Below are 12622 nucleotides of genomic sequence, written 5' to 3' on the forward strand. Positions count from 1 at the left end.
TCAATTCCTCTTGCCCTTCTTCAATCGCATTTGGGGCTTGGTACCCAATCTCGGGTGATATCATCACCCCCTTGACCTGGCGTCCTAGCTCCCCCTTGCCGTAGCATTTATGTTGTACCTTGTGAATCTCTAGCTGTGAGAGCAGTGCCTTTTTCCGAATGTTGGAAAACTGAGCTATTAGTTGTTTTGCCATTAGTGTGGATGATGGGTATCAAAGATTCCATAGGTCCCTCATTCTATTCATGTAACCCCTTCCGCCAGGGTTACTTGTGTAGTAGCATTCCAACAACGCCCTGTTTTCATCTCTTGCCCTGACGCGGACCTTGTTGATCCCGGCGACGTCTGAGCCGGCATGCCTTCATATTTATCTCTCTCACTCATGTGTGCGGTAGGCTCGCTTAGCATGTCCTTGGTTTCTTTCTTTTTATTTTTTTTCACTGCTTCGATCACCTGCTTCCAGACTCATCCACAAACAACATCCTTTATTTCGACACATATGCACAGCACGATCACGCACAGTCATGCGCTCAACGGCAGCACATTTACATCAATCAGACAGCGTACACAGACGTATAGGATACACACAATTAAGTCAAGCGTACTCATATTAGTAAATATGCACACACATAGTCAGACTCAGGGAGCATCTCGCCACACATTTTTTTTTCTCTTTTTTCTCTTTCTCTCTTTCTCCTTCTCTTTATTTACGAACAAGTGATGTATTCTCTCCACCTGTCTAAGCGACACACACAGCGTGCACCCCTAGTTATACAAACACATCTATGGGCGCACTAAGGTTTGTTACATGGAATGCAAATGGAGCTGGCTCCAGAGAAAAGAGGTTAAAAATATTTAACCAACTCAAGAAACTACAGACAGATGTCCTTTTACAAGAGACCCACAGACCTCTTAGAGGTTTAAAAGAACTTAAAACACCTGAGTTTCCTAATGTGTTCTCAGCTTGTTATAATTCTAGACAAAGGGGAGTAGCAATTTTAATATATAAAAATATTAATTTCACAGTACTCGATACAGTTATAGATCCAGATTTTAATGATTTTTAATCATTAAACTATCTATACTGGATAAAAAGCTATGTATTGTAAGTGTATATGGTCCAAATGTTGATGATCCCTCATTCTTTCACGGTTTTTTCAGTGCACTCTCTGAACACTTAGATGGCACACTTGTTCTTGGAGGCGACCTCAACCTTGGACTAAATGAAGAAATCGATAGGCTCAACACAGCAGGAACTCAGCGCAATTGGCAATCCACAAATATAATCAAACAGTATATGAGCGACTTTGGTCTTTGCGACACATGGCGCTCCCTTCACCCCAACAGTAAGGAATATACTTTTTTCTCACATGTTCATCACTCCTACTCTTGTCTGGATTATTTTTTGGTCAGCAGCTCACTGCTGAGTGACATTTCAGACACTGAGATTCACCCTATAGCTGTCAGCGATCATGCTCCTGTATCTTTAACACTAATGCACAAGAATAATACTACGCCAAGTAAAAACTGGAGATTTAATACATCACTGCTTAAAGATGAAGACTTTATTAAATATTTTAAAAAAGAGTGGACTTCATATTTAGACTTTAATGACACTCCCGGAACATCAGCTTCTGTTTTATGGGAAGCAGGGAAAGCTGTGATGAGAGGTAAAATAATTTCTTTCTCATCACATAAAAAGAAAAAAGAAAACAAAAATATTCAGGAATTAGAAAAAAACATCAAAACCCTAGAAGAAGCCTACGCGTCCCACCAAGATCAGGAAACATTGAACAAAATACGCGAAACAAAACTAGAATTAAATGAGATAATTGATTAAAAAACAAAATTCTTAGTACAAAGACTACGCTTACAAAATTATGAACATGGTAATAAATCCGGTCAATTTCTAGCAAACCAGCTAAAAATAAATAAAGAAAAAACAACTATATGTGCTGTTCAAGATTCATCTGGGAACACAATATATGACCTGGAAAAAATAAACAACATTTTCAGGGATTTCTATAAAATGTTGTATTCACCACAAATAAACCCATCTAAAAATGAAATTGATCAGTTTTTGGACAACATAACTCTTCCAAAATTATTAGACGCTCAAGCAATGGCACTGGATTCGCCACTGATGCCAGGTGAACTCCAGGAAGCCCTGATAAGTATGCCCAATAATAAGGCTCCAGGTCCAGATGGCTTTCCTGCAGAATTCTACAAAGAATTCTGGACGATTCTAGCACCAATTTTTTACAGAACGTTGTTGGAAATCAAAGAAAAGGGCAGACTTCCATCAAATATGAATTTTGCAAACATTAATCTCCTACTAAAACCAGGCAAAGACCCTGTATATCCCTCAAGCTATCATCCAATATCCCTTATAAATGTAGACCTTAAAATAATCTGCAAAGCTCTCTCAAAGAGATTAGAGAAAATAACCCCCCTCTTAATTCACCCTGACCAAACTGGTTTCATAAACGGTAGGCACTCATCAACAAGTACACATAGATTACTTAATTTGATAGACTACTCATACAGTAAAAACATCGAAACTACGATATTTTCTTTAGATGCAGAAAAAGCGTTTGACAGAGTTAACTGGAAATTTCTATTTGCAACTTTACACAAATTTGGTTTTGGAACCTCTTTCATTAACTGGTTAAAAATATTATACAACTCCAGCCTTTATGTGGATGACGTGTTAATTTTTCTCCAAAACTCACAAACCAATCTCTCTGGGGTAATTGCACTGCATTAAACTCTTTTGCAAGAATATCAGATTACTCAATTAACTGGTCAAAATCTACAGTCCTTCCGATTAATTGCTCCTTCCATAATTCTTCTTCTACATCACTGCAATCGGGAAATCTAAAATATTTAGGTATTAATGTTTCTCCCAAGCTTGCAGATCTAACTAAATTAAACCATATCTCACTTTTAAAGAAAGTAGAAGGCGATCTGGCTAGATGGAAATGTCTACCCATATCACTCATGGGAAGGGTTGCTGCTATAAAAATGATGGTCTTACCAAAAATAAACTATTTATTCTCAATGATCCCAACTAAACCAGAACAAGATTGGTTCAGATCTCTAGATTCATATATGTCCAAATTCCTTTGGAAAGATAAACCCCCATGTATAAGCTTAAAAACACTACAACCCCCACGTATAAGCTTAAAAACACTACACTAGTTCTAATCCTAAAACATTGTTTTAGGATTAGAACTACCTAACTTTCAGCACTACTTCTTAGCCAACAGGCTTCAGTTTATCTCAGGATGGCTAAAACATACCTTCTTAGACGAACCTTGGCTAGATGTAGAACAAGCACTTTGCAATAATCTAGAGATTTCAGACCTACCATTTATAAGCTCAAACATCCAATGACATGAATGCTTCAAAAGTGTCAACATCAGCTCTTCTCTGTCAGCATGGTGGGAATTTCTAAAATTGACGGAGTCTTCATTAATCCCATGCATGTACAACTATCTGGAACAACCCTGACATATTACAAAACAATAATATGATAAACTTTCCAGATTGGAGTGGTAAAGGAATCAAATACTTAGAACATATATCAGAAGGAACAGAATTTATTCCATTTGACAGACTAGTTACACAATATGGGATCAACAAGAAAAGATTTGTAGAATATCAACAAATTAAAGCCATGGTAAAAAAGAAATTTAAACTCGGTCAAGTTGAACTACAAACACCATCAAGTGTGGTACAATTTCTTACTCTTAAAACCCCCAAATTACTATCCAAAATATACAGAATGCTTTCTAAAACAGATGAATCAATATCACTTCCTAATGCAAAATGGGAAGCGGATTTATCAGTTAACTTAGACCAAAACTTCTGGTCTCAGATATGCTTAAAAACCTTTCATTTAATTAGAAATCCCAGTCTTCAATTAATTCAATACAAAATACTACACAGAGTACACTATACAGGTCATCGGATGTTCAAGATGGGCGTTACGTCTACCAACAACTGCTCACACTGCCAAACCAATACACTGGACAATTATATCCATGCTCTTTGCTTCTGTCCACCAGTTCAGAAGTTTTGGCGCGAGATATGTGAAGACTTATCGAAGTGTCTGAAATGTAACATTCCAACTTCCCCTTTAGTGTGTTTGTTGGGCAGCTTAGATTATGTCACTACAGAAAAGAATATAGCCCATATGGTTTTCACTGCCCTATGCATAGCCAAGAAAACAGTTCTCATGAACTGGAAAAATAAAAATAATCTTAATTCTAACCAATATAGAAATGATCTAATACACATGTGTCAAACACATCCGGCCCGGCGTACATTTATGTCTGGCCCGCGAGATCATTTTATATAGATTTATTATTATTGTTATGCATGGCCTGGCGATATGAGGTGCTAATAACACGTAAACTACAGATCCCATAATGCAGCGCTGCAGCCTCCTTGCCAAACGCTAGGCTACCTGGGAATATTCCCGCGTCAATTAAGTCAAACTTCTGTTACCTAGCCCCTCACAATGGTGGAGAGAAAAGTTGATTCTGAAAGTAGAGCCTTTAAGCGCCAGTGGGTGACTGAATATATATTTACAGACATTGCTGGTAAACCCGTGTGTCTTATTTGTGGAGCTAATGTGGCTGTAATTAAGGGATTTAATTTAAGACGGCACTACGAGACAAAACATAAGCTGAAAAACCGAAATGCAGAGCAGAAACTACAGAAAGTAGAAGAGCTAAAGAAGAATCTTACATTTCAGCAGACTTTTTTCACCAGAGCAAAATCACAAAGTGAAGCTGTTGTGAAAGCAAGTTTTATTGTAGCAGAGGAGACAGCCAAATCAGCCTGGCCATTTATCGGGGGAGAGTTTCTGAAGAGCTGCATGATGAAGCATGATGCATGATGTGCGACGTCTTGTGTCCAGACAAAACGCAGATTTTGGCAAATGTGAGCCTGAGGAGAAATACGATTGCTGATCGGGCTTGTGAGATGGCCACTGATTTATGAACACAGTTGTGTGAAAGAAGCAAAAACTTCATTGCATACTCTCTTGCTGTGGATGAAAGTACAGACATGATGGACATTGCACAGCTGGCCAGCTTCATCCGTGGAGTGGAAATATTGGACATTAAATCGATGCATGGAACAGCGACAGAAAACGTATTTCAAAGTGAAACCGACATGAAACTGCCCTGGAACAACAAATGGAGCGCTGGTGTTGTGCGGGATGTAGGATCTGGTAAAGATGCAGGAGGAGAACTGTACCGTTGAGTTAACAGCATATCACTGCATCACACACCAGGAAACACTGTGTACTAAAGTCCTAAAAATGGAGCATGTAATGATCACCGTAACACAAACCGTACATTTTATCTGAGCTAAAAGTTTAAATCACCGTCAATTTCAGTCTTTTATGTGGGAAATAGATTCAGAGTTTGCCGACATTTCTTATCATACAGAGGTCTGTTGGTTGAGTTGGGGAAAAGTTCTCAATAGAGTTTTTGAGCTCAGCAAGGAAATCTGTCAGTTCATGGACATGGCATGTATGATGCGGTGAAGGCATTTCAAGTGAAGCTGTCACAAATGCACCAGTGCAACTTGCCTCACTTTCCCTGTTGCCAAGTAATGTTGAACAAAGTCGGCGGACTTTGCTCCGTCTACATGCGGCTCGAACCTTGTGTGTGCTTTCATTTATTTTTTTTCTGGGGTTTTTAGCAGCATGTTCATATTTCTAACTTGCATAATTTTGACAGGATATATTTTTATGGAGAGCAAAATATTTAAAGTTAAAGTTTATTTTTTTTAAGTGTATTTATTCTGGAATAATATTCCTGTCTGTTTTTATTCATATTTATGTTTAAAAAACATTGTTTTAGTGTGTTCAAAAAATGTTTATCTTGTTTGGCCCGCGACCTAAAGTGTGCCTTGAGTTTTGGCCCCCTGTGCAATTGAGTTTGACACCCCTGATCTAATAGATTACATTAGTCTTGATACAACCTACATATTATACTAATTCTACTCGCATGTTTATGCAAAAGGTTAAAAAAGGTAAAGGGACTTTTATTTCTTTTTGTCCCCACTTACTCCCCCTTGGTGCGATTTTTCGTAAACACAGAGTGTCATTTCATTTGTATGCCGATGACTGTCAGCTTTATTTACCTTTTAGTCATTTGGATACCTCCCCATGTCAATCATTGCTTGACTGTCTTAGTGATATTAAAATATGGATGGCAAATAATTTTTTGAATTTTAATGGTCGCAAAACGGAAGCAATTTTATATGGCCCACATTGCTCTACTGATACCCCAGATGTTGATTTTGGTGATTTGACCTCTTATCTGAAAAGTTCAATCACTAATCTTGGTGTTAAACTTGATTCTGCGCTTACTTTTGAAGGTCATGTAAATGGGGTGGTAAAATCTGCTTTTTATCACCTCAGACGCCTGTCGAAGGTTAAGCCTTTCCTTTCCAAACCCAATTTGGAAACTCTTATTCATGCTTTTATCACCTCACGTCTGGACTATTGTAATTCCCTTTTAATAGGGGCCGGGTCAGGCACCTTGTCACGCCTGCAGTTAATGCAAAATGCGGCGGCACGATTTTTAACCGGTAGTAGGAAATTCGATCACATCACTCCGGTTCTGGCTTCCTTGCATTGGCTTCCCATTGAATTTAGGGTTCGTTTTAAAGTCCTTTTATTGGTTTTTAAATCTTTAAATGGTCTGGCTCCTGTCTACTTATCTGATTTGCTGAAACCACATGTTCCTCCTCGCTCGCTCCGTTCAGCTGAGCAGCTGTTGCTGTCGGTTCCTAAGTCGCGGCTGAAATGCAGAGGAGACCGAGCTTTTTCAATTGTGGCTCCGATGCTCTGGAATAACCTTCCCCTTCAAATTAGACTAGCGTCATCAGTGCAGGTCTTTAAGTCCAGATTGAAAACCTATTTTTATTCCCTGGCTTTTAACTCTGTAGGAAACTGACACCTTCTTATTTATTTTATTGTATGTAATGATTTTATCGTATTTTTAAATTGGTAGTTGTTTTAATCTGTGTTGTTCAGCACTTTGGACTGCCTTGTGTGTTCTTAAAGGGCTATACAAATAAACGATGATGATGATGATGATGATGATGAACCTCTGCCACCACATCAGATCAATTGCTCTGGGCTCCTTTGATCAGCTCCATCACCTAGTGGGGGTGGGGGGTCATAGTTTGGTCCCACCTTCGCTGTTGCGATTGGTGTGGGGGTAGGGACAGGCTTGGGGCGTCGAGAGATTCCCCAGGAGCGTCTTCCTTGGAGGTATTAAATTCAGTTCTTTGTATTCTTTTAATAGCGAAGAAAGACACGCTCAAAGTGGTCTAACTCAAAAAATGATCTTTAATTTTAAATTTTCCGGAAAATGGAGATTGAGCAAACACAGAAATGCCAGCTCAAGTCTGAGGCAGCAGCAGCCCGTCTCGCTATATATTTTGCAGCACATCACACAGTTTCGATACAAACAACTCCGTTTACTCAGTTCCTCTTTTCTTTGTGTCTTACTTCCTGGGCAGCTTTGCACTTCCTCTTTCTAAAGTCTGTTGCCAGGGCAACCTGTCACCCTTAACATAGTTCTCATGTCGTCTGAGCTTAGTTTCACTCTCTGTCTGCACCTCATATGATCTGCAAAAGCATGCAGCTTCCTGTCAGCCTGCGACCTAGAGTCAAAGCTGGCCCTCTCTTATACATAAAACAATATAATCAGCAAATAAGCATTAAGAATATATATTTATTTCTTAACAGAGAGCTCAACCCGGGGTTGTGGTCATGGCCTGTTAAGGGCTCTGTTGGCTCTTAGGTGATGGTTTCCTCGTGGCTGCATGCAGCAGGGCTAGGGGAGGGTCTGTGCTGACAGACGTGGGTTACTGACCTGGTGGCCTGGCTGCCCCTGGGTGGGTCCGAGGCGGGTGTGGGGTTCTGGGGGTGCTCCGTCTCCGGGCTGGGGCCCTGGCTGGGCCTTGGGGGCTTGGGTCCTGGTTGGTGCGTCGCCGGGGTTGTGGGTGGGTGGGTGTATGGGGGCTCAGCCCTGGCGCAGGGTGCCGCCAGTGCATCGAGCCACCTGGCGGGCTCTTCAACTGGTGGGGGAGGCTGTTACATCTTGCATGAGGTCTCCTCTCTCCAGGAACTCACTCTGCAGGTGGGGGAGATATAGGAGAGGTGGAGGAAGAACTCAGCCTGGGTGTCTATTGTCTTTTGAAGATGAGTCTGGATGACAGGGTGGGTGCAGTTTTCTCTGTGGTGGGGTCAGTGGGCTGTCCCGGGCTCTAAGGGGCCGGGCGGCGCTGTTGAACTGGGCCCCGGTCCGGATGGGCCTGGGCCCCCTTGCCCTGGTGGGTTGCAGAGTATGGGGGTGCCTACTGGGGTCAGCGGGGGAGCTGGCCCCAGGGAGGGGCCACTTGCCCCTCCCTTCCTTCCCTCCCCATCTCTAGCTGCCTCCCTCTTCCCGCTCCACCACAATCACCCACACATGCAGGGCCTTGGGGTAAAGGTGTGTCACCAGGGTGCAGGGGAGGCATCCCCCCTCTGTCTCCTTCTGGCTGCCTGTGCCTCAATTTTATCCCACAATTTAGACATTCACATTACTCACACTCTCATAACACATACATATAGGACCTTGGGGGTGGGCACGCTACACGGCATCCAGTTGACCATCAGGGTGTACACCTCACCCCTGGCGTCGTTGCCCACCTCTCAATTTTAAATACATGTAGACATTAAGGGCTATCAGGAGGGGCTATGTGCTTACCTGCTGCTCTCTGGCAGGTAGCTCCATGCCCTCCTGGGTTTTAAATGCACCTGAGAACACACATGTATCAACACTACATATGAGCGGGCGGAGGGAGGTTTGGAGTCTTCTCACACTCCCGTTCTCTGTTGCCTGTTGGGGCGGGGTGGGGCTAGGAGGAGGAGTTGTCCATCCGATTGGGGTCTGGAATGTGGGGCCTCCCTGCTGCTGCGGAGTCGGGGCGGTCTGCTTCTCTCCACCCCAGGGAAAAGGGTAACACTACCTGGGTCTGGGTGCAGTTTCCCCTTCCAGGGGCAAGGGCACCTAGACCTGGGGTATAGAGTACGCTTGGGGAGTATGATTGTGTGTACAGTGTCTATTTATGTCTGTCTGTTGGGTGAGTGCTGAGTATTTGCATATGAGAGCATGAGGGTGGGAATGGATGTTTGTATCTGTGTGTGCCTGTTTGTTTGTGTCTATATGTCAGGTCGGGTATCAGACGCCACCTCTCTAGGGACATTTCAGGCCCTCCATGGTATGGAGGCCTATCTCCCCCCACCACTTCCCCTGCCAGTGGCAGACGCCCTCAGACATCGGTGCATTGGTGGTTCTTTGTGTCCGGGGATGGGTGTCCAGGTACGCACCGGCTCACTCCTGGTGGCTGCTTGTCGGGGCCTGGAGCCTGGGGCTCGCTCTGGCCGCTTTGGGGGTGGAGTGCCCTTGGCCTCTCGGCCTGGGTCTTGGTCACTCTGGCACAGCTGGCTGCCAGCAGAGCTCATGGGCACGTCACTGCAACCCCCCCTGGCTTCTGCTCCACGGCTACTGAGTGACCCCTCATCTGGGGCTCTCCTTAGCTCTTTCCGGGATAGTGGCACGGTTGCCTCTCCGTTGGTCTTCCTTGGTCTCTTGTGTTCTGGGGGCCTCTGGATGTCTGGAGCCTGGATCTCCTCCATACCTGCTTCCTGCCCTGGAGGACGGGGCTATGGCTCCCCACACCCTCTAGCAGATCATTACATGAGGGAACCTTTTAAATACAAGCGCGCTCATGCACGGGGAGCGAGGGGCACGGAGACCGGACAGTCACAGAGACACGACTGGGAAAACACGACTGGCAACTAAACTTCGAGACTGACAGGCATGCAAACATGAAGACAAGACTGACTAAACTGCTGAGGGAAGACGAGATAAGGACCTAAAGGGGACCATGTAACAAACAAGACAATATAAACTAGAAATACAGAAAAACTCAAGAGTGGAAGAAAGTAAATTAGGAAATATGAGTTGCACAGAGAATAAACAATAATGAAAAAACAAGACTCAAAAAATCCATAAACGCAAAACACCGGGTCAGCGACCCAGGTACCCTGACACACTACTTGCAGTGGTTTTCTTTTCTAAATTTAGGTTTTCAGATAACATAAATACAATGGCAAAAATAAATTTGATCAAAGTTGAGCCTTTCATTTGCACGTTAAAAATAAACATGAACAAATAAGCATCTTGATGACAGACTTGGCAACACAATCCAACATCGATATAGGTTTATAGAAAAAGGGAATAATAAATTATAATAAAAACCCCCCCCAAAACCGAACAAACTGGGAAATTCTAATACTAAATCACACGGGGAAGCACGCGGAGAAACACTCAAGGAGAATGCCAAACCGGGCAGAGGGAGACACTGACATAAATACACAGGAGGATATTGAAGCGGGTCGGGGCTGTTTGGGGTTTGACAGCTATGTTCTGTTGTTCTAGGCAGCAGCGTTATGTTGCCATGGTTACAGTGTGACGCTCTCTCTCTGCGACTCTGTGTTTTCTGGGTGGAGAGAGCGCCTTTGTCGTTGTTGTTATGCTAAGCTACGCCGAGCAGTTGGGTTAGCGGCGCTGTGTTCAGTGTTGGAAAATAAACGGCTGTGCTCCCTGGCAACTCGGGGAAGCTAGTCCAAACAACACCTCTGTCTCCTACTTGTCTGAGCTCGCCACAATATTGAGGGAAGGGAGAGCACACCGGGAACACAGCTCAAACGAATTAACCTGATGCCACAGGGGAAGCAAACATGACACGCTGAACACGGAAACACGAGACCTTCACAATTTATGGAAAATTTTGTACAATACAACACCAAGCAGAATAAATGTGACTGCCCGGAATAACATTTTAAACTGTATTTACCATGAATGGCTCACAAATACTCCTTAAAACTTGTTGTTGTGCATTTGCAGTTTCTTTTTTGGCAAATACAGGGAGTGCAGAATTATTAGGCAAGTTGTATTTTTGAGGAATAATTTTATTATTGAACAACAACCATGTTCTCAATGAACCCAAAAAACTCATTAATATCAAAGCTGAATGTTTTTGGAAGTAGTTTTTAGTTTGTTTTTAGTTTTAGCTATTTTAGGGGGATATCTGTGTGTGCAGGTGACTATTACTGTGCATAATTATTAGGCAACTTAACAAAAAACAAATATATACCCATTTCAATTATTTATTTTTACCAGTGAAACCAATATAACATCTCCACATTCACAAATATACATTTCTGACATTCAAAAACAAAACAAAAACAAATCAGCGACCAATATAGCCACCTTTCTTTGCAAGGACACTCAAAAGCCTGCCATCCATGGATTCTGTCAGTGTTTTGATCTGTTCACCATCAACATTGCGTGCAGCAGCAACCACAGCCTCCCAGACACTGTTCAGAGAGGTGTACTGTTTTCCCTCCTTGTAAATCTCACATTTGATGATGGACCACAGGTTCTCAATGGGGTTCAGATCAGGTGAACAAGGAGGCCATGTCATTAGTTTTTCTTCTTTTATACCCTTTCTTGCCAGCCACGCTGTGGAGTACTTGGACGCGTGTGATGGAGCATTGTCCTGCATGAAAATCATGTTTTTCTTGAAGGATGCAGACTTCTCCCTGTACCACTGCTTGAAGAAGGTGTCTTCCAGAAACTGGCAGTAGGACTGGGAGTTGAGCTTGACTCCATCCTCAACCCGAAAAGGCCCCACAAGCTCATCTTTGATGATACCAGCCCAAACCAGTACTCCACCTCCACCTTGCTGGCGTCTGAGTCGGACTGGAGCTCTCTGCCCTTTACCAATCCAGCCACGGGCCCATCCATCTGGCCCATCAAGACTCACTCTCATTTCATCAGTCCATAAAACCTTAGAAAAATCAGTCTGAGATATTTCTTGGCCCAGTCTTGACGTTTCAGCTTGTGTGTCTTGTTCAGTGGTGGTCGTCTTTCAGCCTTTCTTACCTTGGCCATGTCTCTGAGTATTGCACACCTTGTGCTTTTGGGCACTCCAGTGATGTTGCAGCTCTGAAATATGGCCAAACTGGTGGCAAGTGGCATCTTGGCAGCTGCACGCTTGACTTTTCTCAGTTCATGGGCAGTTATTTTGCACCTTGGTTTTTCCACACGCTTCTTGCGACCCTGTTGACTATTTTGAATGAAACGCTTGATTGTTCGATGATCACGCTTCAGAAGCTTTGCAATTTTAAGACTGCTGCATCCCTCTGCAAGATATCTCACTATTTTTGACTTTTCTGAGCCTGTCAAGTCCTTCTTTTGACCCATTTTGCCAAAGGAAAGGAAGTTGCCTAATAATTATGCACACCTGATATAGGGTGTTGATGTCATTAGACCACACCCCTTCTCATTACAGAGATGCACATCACCTAATATGCTTAATTGGTAGTAGGCTTTCGAGCCTATACAGCTTGGAGTAAGACAACATGCATGAAGAGGATGATGTGGACAAAATACTCATTTGCCTAATAATTCTGCACTCCCTGTAGATCTCACATTGAAAGTCAGTGGATTGTTTAATATTGCAATGTATACAGAAAACA

This window comes from Oreochromis niloticus, linkage group LG3 (genome assembly GCF_001858045.2).
Source record: "Oreochromis niloticus isolate F11D_XX linkage group LG3, O_niloticus_UMD_NMBU, whole genome shotgun sequence".
NCBI lineage: Eukaryota > Metazoa > Chordata > Actinopteri > Cichliformes > Cichlidae > Oreochromis > Oreochromis niloticus.